The 14899-nt window shown below is 45.2% G+C and overlaps 1 long non-coding RNA gene across 1 annotated transcript; it reads left to right on the forward strand.

Moving 5' to 3' along the window:
- Positions 1–1372: 1372 nt before the first annotated feature.
- Positions 1373–11260, forward strand: LOC133759908 (uncharacterized). The gene is made up of 3 exons (XR_009865931.1): positions 1373–1477; positions 1679–1760; positions 11228–11260. It is a non-coding gene; the product is annotated as an uncharacterized LOC133759908 (long non-coding RNA).
- The last annotated feature ends 3639 nt before the right edge of the window (positions 11261–14899 follow it).

Genomic DNA, 14899 nt, shown 5'->3' on the forward strand with positions numbered 1-14899 from the left:
GTAAGAGGTAGGGCTGCAGGCACATCCACACCCACATACCATATCAGAGGGCCTGGGTTCCTATCTCCAGCTCTGCTTCCTGGTCCAGCTTTTTGTTAATGTTCATGCTGGATGCTGCAGGTGATGGCTCAAGTACTTACTTGGGTCCCTGTCACTGACATGGGAGACCTGGACTGAGTTCCTTGCCCTGAGTAGCCCAGCCTTGGATGTTGAAGGCCTTTGGGGAGTGAACCAACAGATAGAAGATATTTCTCTGTCTCTGTCTCTATCTGCCTTGCAAATAAATGAAAATTATTTTTTTAAAAGGTGGTTGGGAGTTGTCATTGTTATAGCAGGTGAAGATATTGCCTGTGACACCAGTATCCCATATGGGTGCCAGTTTGTATCCTTGCTGCTCCACTTCAGATCCTCCTCCCTGCTGGTGGACTGGGAAAAGCAGCAGAGGATGGCCCAAGTCCTTGAGCCCCTGCCAGCATGTGGGAGACCTGGAAGATGCTCCTGGCTCTGGGCTTTGGCATGGCCCAGACCTGTCTATGGTATAGCCATTTGGAGAGTGAACCAGCAGATGATTCTGTCTTCTTCTCTCTTTAGAACTTTGACTTTCAAAAGGAGTTATAAGATAAAACTAAAATAATAAAAAAGCTGATGACTAGTGAGTAAGGTGCTAAGCCTCCGATATTAATACAGTGATGGAAAATGGACTAATACAAATGACTGCAATGTGTCAGACACCGTTCTAGGTGTCGGGGAAAGAATTGTGAGCCAAACAGGAGTCCCTTTCTGTGGGGAATTTCTGTTCAACGGTATGCTTGTTGGGGGCGGGGGCAGTAGGCATGTGACACATTTTATCCAAGTTATTTCATCTATTAGAAGATGATGAATGCTAAGAGGAGAAGATCAAACCAGGGAGATGAAGCTGTACGGAGTGGTAACCCGTGCTGCAGGGTGGTCAGTAAAGACCTCACTGAGAGAGGGATTTGATTGAGTGCTTAAAGGAAGGGAGTGAGCGGGAGGAGAAGGGGGAGCAGCCGACCACAAGCAGCTGATGCCCTGGGGAAGGAGATGAACCATTGTGTGCCAATGTACAGATTAACCCGGTTTGCTCTGAGTCATTTGGGTTTGCTCTGAGTCAGACGGGAAGCCACTGGAGGGTTCTGAGCAGCAGAGTGGCGTGATCCGATTTATGATTTGAGAAGGAGCACTTTCACTGTTGTGCCAAGAAAGGTGGCAGAGCGGAGACCACTGAGAGAGCGGTCGCTGCAATCCAGGCCCCAGGAGGTGGTGGTTCAGACCAGGGGGCCAGCAGTAAGGGTGCTGAGGACATTTTGGAGAGAAGCAGAGAAGCAATATTGCTTTGTTTTAAAAGGATCCCTCTGGCTGTTAACAAGAAGCCTGTAGGGGAGGCAGAGAGACCAGCTGGAGGCTATCAGCCCTGCCGGCAGAGATCAGGATGCTGTGACCAGGGCAGGAAGCAGTGGTGAGTACTCCTCATTGTCACCTCAACTTGTTCCCAAGTTTTCATTGTTATAGGAAAATTGTCACAAAATTTTTCATCTCTGCGTTACCCACCCTTAGTCCTTTCGCATTATCATTTCCTTTGTGTAATTTCCCAGGAGTGGGAGTACGAAGCGCAAGTCAATGAGTACCGTGTGGTTGGTTCCTTTGTGTGTACTTCCAGGTTCTCTTCAAAGCGGTTGCACTGGGAATGAGCCGTCTCAGCTCTGCTGCAGAACGAGAGGACTCAGCTGCCACCGAAGCAGGTGATGTGGATGCTGCCAGTCTGGTGCACCTGTTTCAATGCTGCCATTTTGAGTTTGCTGCCGTGCTGTTCTTTAAAAATGAAACATTCTAAAGCCACCAAGCTATAAGGGAGACTATCACAAACACCCTGTGCTCACTATTAGGGTTGAACAGATATTGAAAAATTATCACCTTGGCTTCTGTCCCAATTTTTGATTATCAAACGCTGGTAGCAGACATCTCTGATTCTCATGCCTTTCATGTCCCTTGCCGTCTGTCTCTTTCCCTGCCCTTGACATCATTGCATTTCTAACACCTTCAGTCTTCTTCCATTCTCTGTATTCATTCCCTAATTTGTGTAGTCAACTAAAAAGGCAAGTGTCTGCTCTACGTCAGGGGTAGGACTTGTGGAATGAGGATCAGGGAGTGGCCGAGACTAAGTAAGGATCTTGGGAATTTTTTACACATGACTGGTTAATATTTTGATTTTTAATCGAATTATCAATGTTCCCAAGGCCTTTCGCATGGATCAAGGCAGGCACATCTGAATGCTGTGTGCATAATCGCAGAGCCATGCCGTGGCCAGCCTGCTTTTCCAAGCCTTCTTGCTTTCTTCTTGCATCTTGCATCCTGTTTCATTCATTGGTAAACTTGTTTTCCTTTCTCTGCAAAATCACAGAGTCAGCCTGTCATGAAGGTTGTGCATATTTTCAAACAAACAGCTGTGCCAATTCTTCTCTTCCTTGTGATAATTCTTCCTCTTACCTCTTTCTTGACTTTTCACCAAATGCTGCCTACTATGAAATATGAAGATATTTCAAAAAAATTTATGGAAAAATGGAACTCAAAGCTAAATTTATTCTAGTGCAAAAATTTGAAGTCTATCCATAAGGTTTTTTTTTTTTTTTAAAGATTTATGTATTTACTTGAAAGGTAGGGTTACAGAGAGGTAGAGGGAGAGAGAGGTCTTCCGTCTGCTGGTTCACTCCCCAGTTGGCCACAACGGCCAGAGCTGCACTGATCCAAAGCCAGGAGCCAGGAGCTTCTTCCAGATCTCCCATGTGAGTGCAGAGGCCCAAAGACTTGGGCCATCTTCTCCTGCTTTCCCAGGCCATAGCAGAGAGCTGGATCGGAAGTGAAGCAACTGGAACTTGAACTGGCACCCATATGGGATTCTGGCACTGTAGGCGGTGGCTTTACCCACTATGCCACAGAAGTGGCCCAGGTTTTTCCATTATGCATATTTTCCATGAATTTTTAAAGTATCCTTGCACAAGGTATCTGATAAATGTTCTGATAAATGCACAAGGCATCCAATAAATAAGGTTGCTTATCATAGTGCTTAGGAATGAGCATTCTCAGGGGCTGGCATTATGGTATAGTGGGTTAGGCTCCCAGCTGTGACACCAGCATCCCATATGGGTTCCAGTTTGAGTCCTGAATGCTCCACTTCCCATCCAGCTCTCTACTAATGTGCCTGGGTAGGCAGCAGAAGATGGCCCAAGTGCTTGGGCCCCTGCCCTCCTACTTGGGAGACCTGGCTCCAGTTGGTGCAGCCATTTGGGGAGTGAATCAGAGGATGGAAGTTCTCTCTGTCTCTTCTCTCTCTCTAACTCTTCCTTTCAAATAAATAAAATAGAATAAAAGAATGAGCACACTAGGCATCTGACAGACCTAGGCTGTTGTCAATTTCTTATGGCTGCCTTCACGAATTGCCACAAATGAGATGACTTGAAACAACAAATATACTTTCTAATAATTCTGGAGACTAGAAATCCTAAATGGGCAGAACCATCCATTTCTGAAAGTTGTAGAGGAGGATTTTCTTTGGCTTTTCCTAGCTTTTCATGGCTGCCGGGAGTCCTGGGCATGTGGCTATGAACACCAGTCCCCATCTCCATCCTCACTTAGCCTTCTCCCCATGTTTGCTCCCATGTTTTTGTGTCCAAATTTTGTTCTTCTTATAAAGACACCAGGCATTGGATTTAAGGCCCTCCCCAAACCCCTATTATCTCATATAACTTGATTGTGTTTGTTAAGACATTCTTTTCAAATTAGGCCATATTCTGGGCCTTGGGCCTCTAGTGGATGTGAATTTTGGGGAGGTGCTATCCAATACAACTAGATTTTGGATTTGCTAATTATTAGCTTGTGATCTTAGAACAATTAATAAGCAATCAATTGGGGTATGCATTGGTGTATCAGCTTAAGTCACTGCTTGGGATGTCCACATCCCATATTGAAGTGTCTGATTTGAGTCCTGGCAACTCCACTGCCAATCCAGCTTCCTGCTAATATGCATAATATGTATCTTGGGAGGCAGCAGACGAAGCTCAGGTAATTGAGTTCTTGCCGCCCGTGTGAGAGACCCAGTTGGAGTTCCAGGCTCCTGGTTATGGCCTAGTCTAGTCCTGGCTGTTGCTGGGAACTAAACCAGCAGATCTTAGAGCAGGTCTGATAAATCCTGTAGTTGGTTCTATGTCAATGTTTGAATAAAGAGAATTTAAAACATAAGAATTTTTTTATGACAGTAGGATCAAAGAATTACATGCATTTTTGCTAAGTAGTCATTTTACACTGAATTATAAATGTTTCTACAGTGGATTTTTTAAAAATAGAATGCTTCATCTTAAATTGGAAAACTAATAATATTTGACTTTAAAATTTTTATACTAAGGCACTTATTGCAGTTATTTTTGAAAAAGAAACTTGATGAAAGTCTCTGAAAAAAAAAAAAAAAAGTAAACCAGCAGTTGGAAGATATTTTTCTTTGCCTCTCTGCCTTTCAAATAAAAGGAAAATTAAACAATAAAAAATGTAAAAAGCTTTCAATAAAGATAGCTATTATAGGAATGTGGAAGGAGGGTAGAAGAAACCATTTCTAACTGATAAGATAATATACAAGGAGGATTTAATCCAGGTAGGAGGATTTCAATAGGTGGAGCTTTAATTGCTGCTTAATGATTTATTCCAAACTTCCTGCCAGATACCAGATGCTGTGTTGAGCAAGAAATTCTATTCCAAGTGATGCTAAATGATAAATTTGCTATAAATAGTTGGAAGAAAAATGTAGCCCGTTCTGAGACAGGCATTCCTGAGTTTATTGGCAACAAAACATGTGGTGAAATTCAGGTATTTCAACACTTTGTGAAGAGTCTAGTAAATCCTATCTCCAGGAGTGGCTCCCAGATTTAGGAGAGAGGGATCAGGAGGGGGCAGGGCAGTGGGTATGGGCCTGGGCAAAAGCTCTAAGAACATTTGCAAGTGCACCCCAAAACTAGGACATTGCTGACGCTGGTGCGGGAGACTGTGAGGAGGGGTCCCTCCCTCTGCATGCCCTTAGAGAACTTTTCTTTTGGGGGGCTGCAGACAAGTGCCCAGGGTTGGAAGGTTTGAAGGTAATATGCCCGTGTGCCAGGAAGAGGCTGCTGGAGGAGGGGCTAGATATCCCAGTCTAACAACTGCCTAGGAAGAACATCTATTTCTTTTTTTTTTTTTTAAGATTTATTTATTTGCAAGTTAGAGTTACACAGAGAGAGGAGAGGCAGAGAGAGAGAGAGAGGGAGAGAGGTCTTCCATCCACTGGTTCACTCCCCAGATGGCCGCAATGGCTGGAACTGTACCGATCTGAAGCCAGGAACCAGGAGCTTCCTCCGGGTCTCCCATGCAGGTGCAGGGGCCCAAGGACTTGGACCATCTTCTACTGCCTTTCCAGGCCACAGCACAGAGCTGGATTGGAAGTGGAGCAGCTGGGTCTCAAACCACCGCCCATGTGGGTTGCCAGCGCTTCAGGCCAGGGCGTTAACCTGCTGCACCACAGCGCCGGCCCCAGAACATCTATTTCACACACAGTCTGAGCCAAGTGCTTTCTGTCTGCTGTGGCAATTGAATTCTCAAATAGTCCTTTGAAGTGGGCTTTATTATCTTCACTTTATAGACGGCAAAGCTAAAGCTTAGGCAACATGATTTGCCCAAAGCCAATCTTCTACCAAGTGGCAGAATCACTATTCCATTGCAACCCCACCTGATAACCAGGCCAGTGTTCTTAATTATTAGCTGTAGACTGACCTTGCTGCTTCAGAATTTAAAGATTCTGAGAATTAGGATACTGGAACATTCCCTGGGGAAGGGCTGAAGGTTTTGTGCATTTAACTCTTCTCTGTGCAAGAGGTAGGAAAAAGAAAAGCCAGGAAATTTATCCTGGGGTTTTCCCACTCTTTATATGGGAAAATGAGCACTCCAGAATAGGCAAGCAAGAGACCCCCTCAGGCTCTTGATGGACACTGAACTGTAGCCTAATAAGAGCACTCTGCGGCCAACTGAGGCAGAGGAGGCCAGCCACGGGCCCGCTGCACAGGGCCTAGGCCTGCACTTGGTGGAGCAGGACTCCGAGAGATGGCATCCACATGATGACATGATAAAGCGGAAGCCAATGTTCAGGAATGTAGGGAGGGCCTCACAGTCTATGGTGAGTTTTCCCAGGGGTGCTCTCCTCAGGCGAGTGAAGAGTGAAGGGTGGTGGCTAGCAGCCTGCACCTGAGTGGAGCTCTTCATGGGTCTATCATGTTCAGAAAGAACCTTGCAAATGAGAGTGCCGGTTCCTGCTGAGTCCCCCTGGGCAACAGTGAGGGTGTCTGGAAACCGGAAGGGTAACCAATGCGAGTCTCAGAAAGAGGAAGAGGTGTTCTTGCTAACTGTGGGCCAGGCAGAATTCCAGGAAGGAGTAGTTAAAGGAGCAGCTGCTGAGTGCCCAGAGAGGGAAAGCGTGGTAAGCCAGACTTTCTGTGTGGCTTCCCTCAAAATCAGTCATTTCCCTTCCTCCGGAGCCAAGCTCAGACTCAGTGGTTCTCAGTCTGGGCTATATCTGAGGATGACTTGGGAGCAGATGTCCCACTTCTCTGGAAGTCTCAGCAGTGGTGATTTTTAAAAAAATTAAACTGTAGTGATTGTTTAGCAGAATTATGTCTTTTATTAAGATAGAATACACATATCATATACTTTATACATTTAAAGTGTTTAATTCAAGGATAAGTGTTTGGCATAGCAGTTAAAATGCCAGTTAAGACACTAGCATCCAATATTGGAATGCCTGGGTTCAAGTCCTGGCTCAATCCCAAATGCAGCTTCCTCCTTACGCAGCCCTTGGGAGACAGCAAGGGATGGGTCAAGTAATTGAGTCCCTGCTATCCACGTGAGATACTCAGATTTAGTTCCAGGCTCCCAGCTGTCAGTTTTGGATTGGCCTAGTCATTTGGGGATTAAATCAGTGGATGAGAGAACCCAGTTTCTCTCTGCATTTCAAATAAGTAAAACTTTAAAGTATACAATTTGGGCCTAGCATTGTGGCTCAGCAGGTTAAGCTGCCACCTATGATGCTGGCATCCCATATGAGCACCCATTCGAGTCCACCAGCTGCTCTACTTCCAATCCATCTCCCTGCTAATGCACTTGGGGAAGCATTGGAAGATGGCCCAAGTGCCTGGGGTCCCTGCACCCCCATGGGATACTCAAATGGAGCTCCAGGCTCCTGGCTTTGATCTGGCCCATCCCAGGCTGTTGCAACCATTTGGGAGATGAACCAACAGATGAAAGCTGTCCCTCTCTGTCTGTCTCTCTGTAACTTTGCCTTTCAAATAAATACTAAAAAAATTAAAGTATACACTTAAATGGATTTTATTGTATTCATAGAGTTGTACAGCCATCACTGCAGTACCTTTTCATCACCACCACAATCTTCACCTTTCCATCCTGAGGCATCTGTTAGTCTCCTTTCTGTCTCTGTGGAGCTGTGTAAACCCCACATTCACCATAAATGGAATGATACAATCTGTGGCCCTTGTGCCTAGATTCTTTCACTTAGCATACTTTTTTTTTTAAATTTACTTATTTATCTGAAAGGCAGACTTAGAGGGAGAGAGGTCTTCCATCTGCTGGTTCACTCCCCAAATGGCTGCAATGGCTGGAGCTGGGCCAGTCTGAAGCCAGGAGCTAGGACAGGAGCTTCTTCCAGGTCTCCCAAACAGGTGCAGGGGCCATTTTCTACTGCTTTCCTAGGCCATAGCAGAGAGCTGGATCAGAAGTGGAGCAGCCGGGACACAAGCCAGCGCCCATATGGGATGAGATGCCAGCACTGCAGGTGGCATCTTCACCCAGTATGCCACAGCACTGGCCCCAGAATGTCATTCTTAACCCCTTTGCATCAGCATGCTTTTTCCATTACCTGTGTGGTTCCTCTCAATGATCATTCTTACTTCTAGGACACACCAGGAAACAGCTAAGGGAGAATTCAGTGTTGTGTAACTCCCCTGACCTTAGTTTTAATCCACTTGAAGCAACCCATCCTTGCCCCGTTTCCCATCCTGACCTCCCTCTTTGTGGTTTCTCTGGTTTTCAGCCTTACTTTTACCTGGGCTTGAGTCACTCCTTTACACTTGATGTTCAGGTTCAGGAAAGTTGTTCTACCATGTACTCCTGGTTCCTCATCTGCCCAGCAAAAAAACTAAGAAGTAAAGATGGGGTATTGGGAAACACAACATTTAAAGAAAAAGAAATAACAACCTCTTATCTCTGAGACTAATTGATGAAAAGGATGCAGAGTGCTTAGTGTCTTGCATAAACCATGCAGGCAATAGGTGTTAACACTGACCACTGTCTCGCTCTTCTTGAGACTTGCTCTTGTTAGGAACTTAGCCTTCAGATCTCGTGCTTTTCTGCACCATCTGCTTGATGATGACCTCAAGTCCCCAAAGCCACAATGCAGCTTCTTCCTTCAGCCCCGCTGCCTGGAAGAAACCCAGCCTCAGGGTGTCTCCCAAGGAGCCAGTCTCTTCTGGGCTGTGCACACAGCCCCTTGTCCTACCCGTAGGGCAGAAATGAAAGTCACTATGGTGAAGGAATAGGAGTTGATTCTGTGCTTCTAATTGGGCAGATGTACACCTCGATCGCTTTTCTCCATGTCAGGCTGCTGAATGTAGGGATTAATTTGTAGCACCTCAGTTTCCAGGCTATGGGTGCCCTTCATGTGAGGTAACCTGCTTGATGTCAGCTCTGCAATCCCAGAACCAACCACTTGGGATTATCTGGGTTGCTGTTCAATTCAGTTGAGCTCTATCAAACACCCATAGTTTCTTAGTGGCTTTGCTGTTTATTTCAACTTCTGGTAAAAAGTGTGTCAATTCTCTTGTAATAGGGATAGCATTTTGCTCTTGTTTCAAGAAAAAAAAAAAACAGCTTCATTGCACTTTTTCCAGGTATGATTCTATTAACAAGTGAGCCAGTCTCTCTGTATATACTACCAGTTAGGATGCCTAGTTTATAAAAAAGGTAGAGATAGCATTTGATTTGTAGGGGGCGAGCCCCCAAGGGGCAATATGGGGGCCCAGATGGAGGATAGTCAGACTGGAGTGGCAAGAGGCAGAGCAGACTGAAGGCTGAGTGGTCCTCCAGGCAGAACTCATCATGTGGGGATGCCAGTGAGAGAGAGGGAGAGAGAGAGAAAGAGAGGTTGGCTTTGAGGGAATCAATGGAACCTGCCAGTCCTCGATGTTAAGCAGTTCTCCGACTGTATCCGATGGGAGAGCCAATCACGTTTGGCATTCGGTGATGTTTAGGCATTTACAGACTCTTTGGGGACACTCACATGAAAATCTCACGTCGTCCCACAGCTTTCTGTCCGTCATCCTCTAGCCTCTGAGTCACACTTCCCTGCTGACAAAAGGTAAGGCCTTTCCTTGCTGCCCCTCAAGGGAAGTTTGGTCTTGTCTTAGTGTGTTTTCTGGTGCTATAACAGATACCATGGACTGGGTAATTCATGGAGAACGCTCACAGTTCTGTAAGCTGGGGAAGCCCAGCAGCACGATGCTAACACCTGCTCGGTCTCTGGCAAGGCTCTTGTTGCATCAAACCATGATGGAGGGCATCTCAGGGCGAGGCAGAGGAGTGTGCCACGTAGAGCTCCTTTCTGTAACAAAGCCACTCCCATTATGACCATTCATCTATCAATCCCTTTATGAGGGCAGAGCCTTATGACCCAGTACCTCCCAGAGGTCCCTAATTTCAATACTGATGCACTGGGGACTACGTTCCAACACTTGAAACTTGGGGGATACATTCAGACCATAGCAGGTCTCCATCTACTAACATTGCCAATCATTTCCTTAGGCCTCCGGTTTATGTCAGCTCCTGCTATAATGTACACTCCATAAGGGCAGAGGCCATTGTCGTCTTTTCTGATACATTCAAGTTATTTACAATAATGTTTGGTTATAGTAAGTACTAAGCAAACATTTGTTGAAATATGATGAACAAAGCAAAGGTTGTGTATCATGGACTACTGAGGAAAAATCAAGCAGGAAGAGAACTGAGTGAAGACTCCTGGTTTTGGTGTGGAAAGTCATTTGTGACCTAGGGTAGAGCATTTTCAGTAGAGTGTGTTGTGCAAGGCAAAATGAAGCATAGTGGTTGTTATTTGAAATTTGCTTTTTGGAAAAGGTAATGAAGGCCTCTGGTTTGGGGAGGCCAGGAAACCGGGTTGCAATGTTAGACTAGTTTGCTCTGTATGTTGTCTGTTATGTCTCATGGAGTTTGAAAATATGGGGAGTCTTCAAAGAGTTCATGGTAAATGTGTATTTTAAAAAAGTGAATTTCCAATTTTTATATCAAAGCCAACTAATCATTTAAAATATTCATTATTTGAGAAAGATGGATAGCAAGAGTGAAAGGGAGAGAGAGAGAGAAAGTGAGAGAGAGAGAGAGAGAGAGAGCACTCTCATCACTCTACAAATACCTGCAATGACCAAGACAGGGCCAAGTGCCAAAGTTGGGAGCTGGGAACTCAATCAGGTCTCCCATGTGGGTGGGAGGGACCCAAGTACCTAAGCCATTACACCTGCTGTCGAGAGTCTGCATGAGCAGGAAGCTGGAGTCAGGAGCAGCGCCAAGCCTCAATCCTGGGCACTGTGATATGGGATGTGAGTGTCTTATCCTGTATAATAACCACAAGGCCAAATGCCTGCCCCAACTTATCTTTCAATTCCATTTTTCCACAGACTTTTTGAGGTGCCCTCATATTAGCCTTTATTTGATGAGATGATGGCTTGAGAAAATATGTACTTGAAAATGTTCAGCTAGGTTCTCAGGGACTGTTCCATTTTGCATAAGAGAATTGGAGACAGAATATAAGAATATAAATATGCAGGAAGGAAGTTTCTGTTTTCATTAGAGAAAGAGTGACAGGGTATTTTGTTAATGTAGTTAGACATTTGGTGTCAGGCTTCATCCAGGGACATCTTAGTGTTCACCGACATGACGCTGCTTTCTCCTGTTTGCTGCACACCCCTCCTGTGTCGTGTGGGTTCAGCATTATTTGACATCACTGGAAGTCACCCTCTGACACCATAGAAAGGACCTCTTCTAGAGGAGTTCATGAACAATGCCAGAGTTGAACTGCATCCCCGCTGAACGTTATTCTTCTTTATCGTTCTCTCAGGCATCCGTGGAAGGTGTTGCTATCCTGACAGAGACAGTGGATTGAAACTTAATTCACCTGAAATTCAAGTGTTCTGACTTTATCACCCCATGCCTATAAAAATTGAAATTTCCTTTTAAATGTAAAATTGTGGTGGCTGGGAGCCTCTCTCCCTGGTTTGGTCACTGGAAGCTGTCTTCCGGCCTGATGGCCTGGGAGCCATTTTGTGTGGAAGCAAGGTGGGTCCCTGGTGGTCTTTTGCCTCAGTCCCTTTTCACCTGGCCACCTGAGGTGACCCTCATGAGATTGTACAGGGGACAGCTATCTATGTGGGTGCTGCCACTACTACTGCTACCATCACTTTGGCCTCAGGAGAGGGGACACTGTTCTCCCCTTTGCTATTTGCACTCAAGAATGGACAGATCTTTCCTCCAGGTGATCACAGTACACCATACACCTTGCTCTAACTTTCAGCAAGTATTTACTCCATGAAAAATTAACAGAAGGAAAGTTCAACATGGACAGTAACTTAAGAACTAAGAGAGGATGTAGCAACCTTAGAGCTTACAGGCTTGGGGCCATGATGTCTTAGGCTGAGTTTCCAGAAGCTGACTTGGAGACAAGCATTTGAGAGCAAGTGGTTCGTTTGGTGGATGATCTCGGGAAGCATTGGTAGGGAACTGGAGAAGTCAGTCTGGGAAGGGAAGGAATCTAGGTAGGGTGCATCACTCAGAAGATTATCACTGAGGACGTTGGGGCTCTATCCAATTAGGAACCTTTGAGAGATGGAATAGAATGTCTTGGACCAATGTGGTGATCGCCAGACACGTGGCCATTGAACATTTTTTTTTTTTTTATTGTTGGTTATCTTTTTTTTTTTTTTTTTTTTTTTTATTTATTTTTGACAGGCAGAGTGGACAGTAGAGAGAGAGACAGAGAGAAAGGTCTTCCTTTGCCGTTGGTTCACCCTCCAATGGCCGCCGCGGTAGTGCGCTGCGGCCGGCGCACCGCGCTGTTCCGATGGCAGGAGCCAGGTGCTTCTCCTGGTCTCCCATGGGGTGCAGAGCCCAAACACTTGGGCCATCCTCCACTGCACTCCCTGGCCACAGCAGAGAGCTGGCCTGGAAGAGGGGCAACCGGGATAGGATCGGTGCCCCGACCGGGACTAGAACCCGGTGTGCCGGCGCCGCAAGGCGGAGGATTAGCCTGTTGAGCCACAGCGCCGGCCGGCCATTGAACATTTAAAATGCAGATAATCAGAACTGAGTTGTGCTCCAAATGTATAATGCACATTGGATTTCTCACAGTACCAAAAAATGTAAAAGATTTCTTTGATTTTTAATATTGATTCTATGTTTACATTCTTTGAGATACATGGGTTAAATAAAAATATGTTAAAATTAATTTTACCTATTTAATTTTATCTCTTTTTTAAAAAGAATTATTTTATTTATTTGAAAGACAGAGTTACAGAGAGAGGTAGAGCCAGAGAGAGAGAGAGGTCTTCCATTCCGCTGGTTCACTCCCCAAATGACTACAACAGCTAGAGCTGAGCTGATCTGAAGCCAGGAGCCAGGAGCTTCTTCCGGGTCTCCCATGCAGGTACAAGGGCCTAAAGCCCTTCTACGGTTTTCCCAGGCTGTAGCAGAAAACTGGATCAGAAGAGGAACAGCCTCTTCTGTGCCCATATGGGATGCCGGTGCTGCAGGCTGGGGTTTTAACCTACTGCGCCATAGCACCGGCCCCTAATTTTATCTTTTTAAATGTGGCTGCTAGGAATGTAAAATTACATATGTGACTCAGGTCATATTTCTGTTGGACAATACTGGTGTAGGACAAGCTGCAAATTTTCCCATCAGAGTGTGTTTCCCAAAATCTGGGTCTCTTGGTCAAGTTTGTAGCAGGATATTTGTAGTTCAGCCTGGATTGCACAGAACTACACCAAGTTTAGCTATTTTTTCTGCTTTCTTCTCCACGTGAAGGCCACACAGCTCACCTACAGCCCTGCAAAAAACCATGTGAACAAGAACACATAACCCCACAGTAACAAACCTTACCCTGTAAGTGGGGCAGGATAGTTTATTTTATTTTAAGTCAAGTTTAACCATGTATTGACTGATAGAGAACTGCTACACTTTTTTTTTTAAAGACTTATTTATTTATTTGAAAGTCAGAGTTACACAGAGAGAAGGAGAGGCAGAGAGAGAGAAAGAGAGAGAGAGAGAGAGAGAGAGAGGTCTTCCATCTTTTGGTTCACTCCCCAGTTGGCCACAATGGCCGGAGCTATGTGGATCTGAAGCCAGGAGCCAGGAGCTTCTTCTGGGTCTCCCATGTGGGTGCAGGGGCCCAAGGACTTGGGCCATCTTCTACTGCTTTCCCAGGCCCTACCAGAGAGCTGGATCGGAAATGGAGCAGCTGGGACTCGAACTGGTGCCCATATGGGATGCTGGCACTGCAGGCGGTGGCTTTACCCACTACGCCACAGCGCTGGCCCCTGCCACACTTTCTTTATCACTGCCATCATGCTTTTCTTGAATTTAATTTGGCAAAGCAAACAGACCCCAAAAAGAGTTATTAAGGTACTTAAAATTTAAAGAAATAGGAAAAAGTGCTTACAATTAGAAAACAAAACTTGTCTCTCAGCAGTGGGTATTTGGTGTAGTGGTTAAGACAGCACAGGGGATGCCTGCTTTTCATGCTGGAGTGCCTTGGCTCCAGTCCCAGATCCACTCCTGATTCCAGCTTCTTGCTAATGTATACTCTGGTTGGCAGCAGGTGATGGCTTAAGTGGTTGGGTCCTTGCCACTCATGCGGGAGACCCAGTTTGCATACCTGGTTTTGGCATTATCCAGTCCCTGCTCTTGTGGGCATTTGGGAAGTGAACCAGAGAATGGGTGATGTCTGTCTCTCTCTGCCTTTCAAATAAATAAGATAAATAAATCAAAACCAACAATCTGGTTCTCAATCTAGAGAAAATTTTTCTTTGTACATTTTTTTCAGTGTATATAAAATGCTTATTATTATTTCTGGAAGAAAGAAGGCAAAATGTATAGTGTATATGCATGAGTTATCTTTGGAAATAACATTGATTGGTTCCACCAAGGGGAAACAGGGCTAACAGAGGAGGGAATATGGAAAGGGAATCTTTACTATGTACCTTTTTATACCTGTTGAATTTTGTACTTTGTCAATGTTTTACCTATTTAACTCTTCTTAGTAAGAAAAATAATATAAGTACAGAAATATTAAATGGTAGGTTAAGATCCCAAGTAATATATTTTAAGCTTAAGATGTGTTATGGAGGGGCTGGCGCTGTGGCCACCTGCAGCAACGGCATCCCATATGGGCATCAGTTCTAGTCCTGGCTGCTCCTTTTCAGACCCAGCTCTCTGCTATGGCCTGGGAAAGCAATAGAAAACGGCCCACCTATTTAGGCCCCTGCACCCGGGTGGGGGACCTGGAAGAAGCTTCTGGCTTCTAGCTCTGGCCATTGTGGCTATTTGAGGAGTGAACCAGTGGATGGAAGACTTCTGTGTTCCTCCCTCTCACTGTTTGTATCTCCACCTCTCAAATAATTAAATAAAATCTCACACATACAAAAAAAAAAAAAGATATGGCACTATTTGGCAGTAGAACCAGTATATTAAGGGGAATAAGATTTCATCCAAATATTAAAGGATACCTGACCAACAA

Source organism: Lepus europaeus, chromosome 5 (genome assembly GCF_033115175.1).
Source record: "Lepus europaeus isolate LE1 chromosome 5, mLepTim1.pri, whole genome shotgun sequence".
Lineage (NCBI taxonomy): Eukaryota > Metazoa > Chordata > Mammalia > Lagomorpha > Leporidae > Lepus > Lepus europaeus.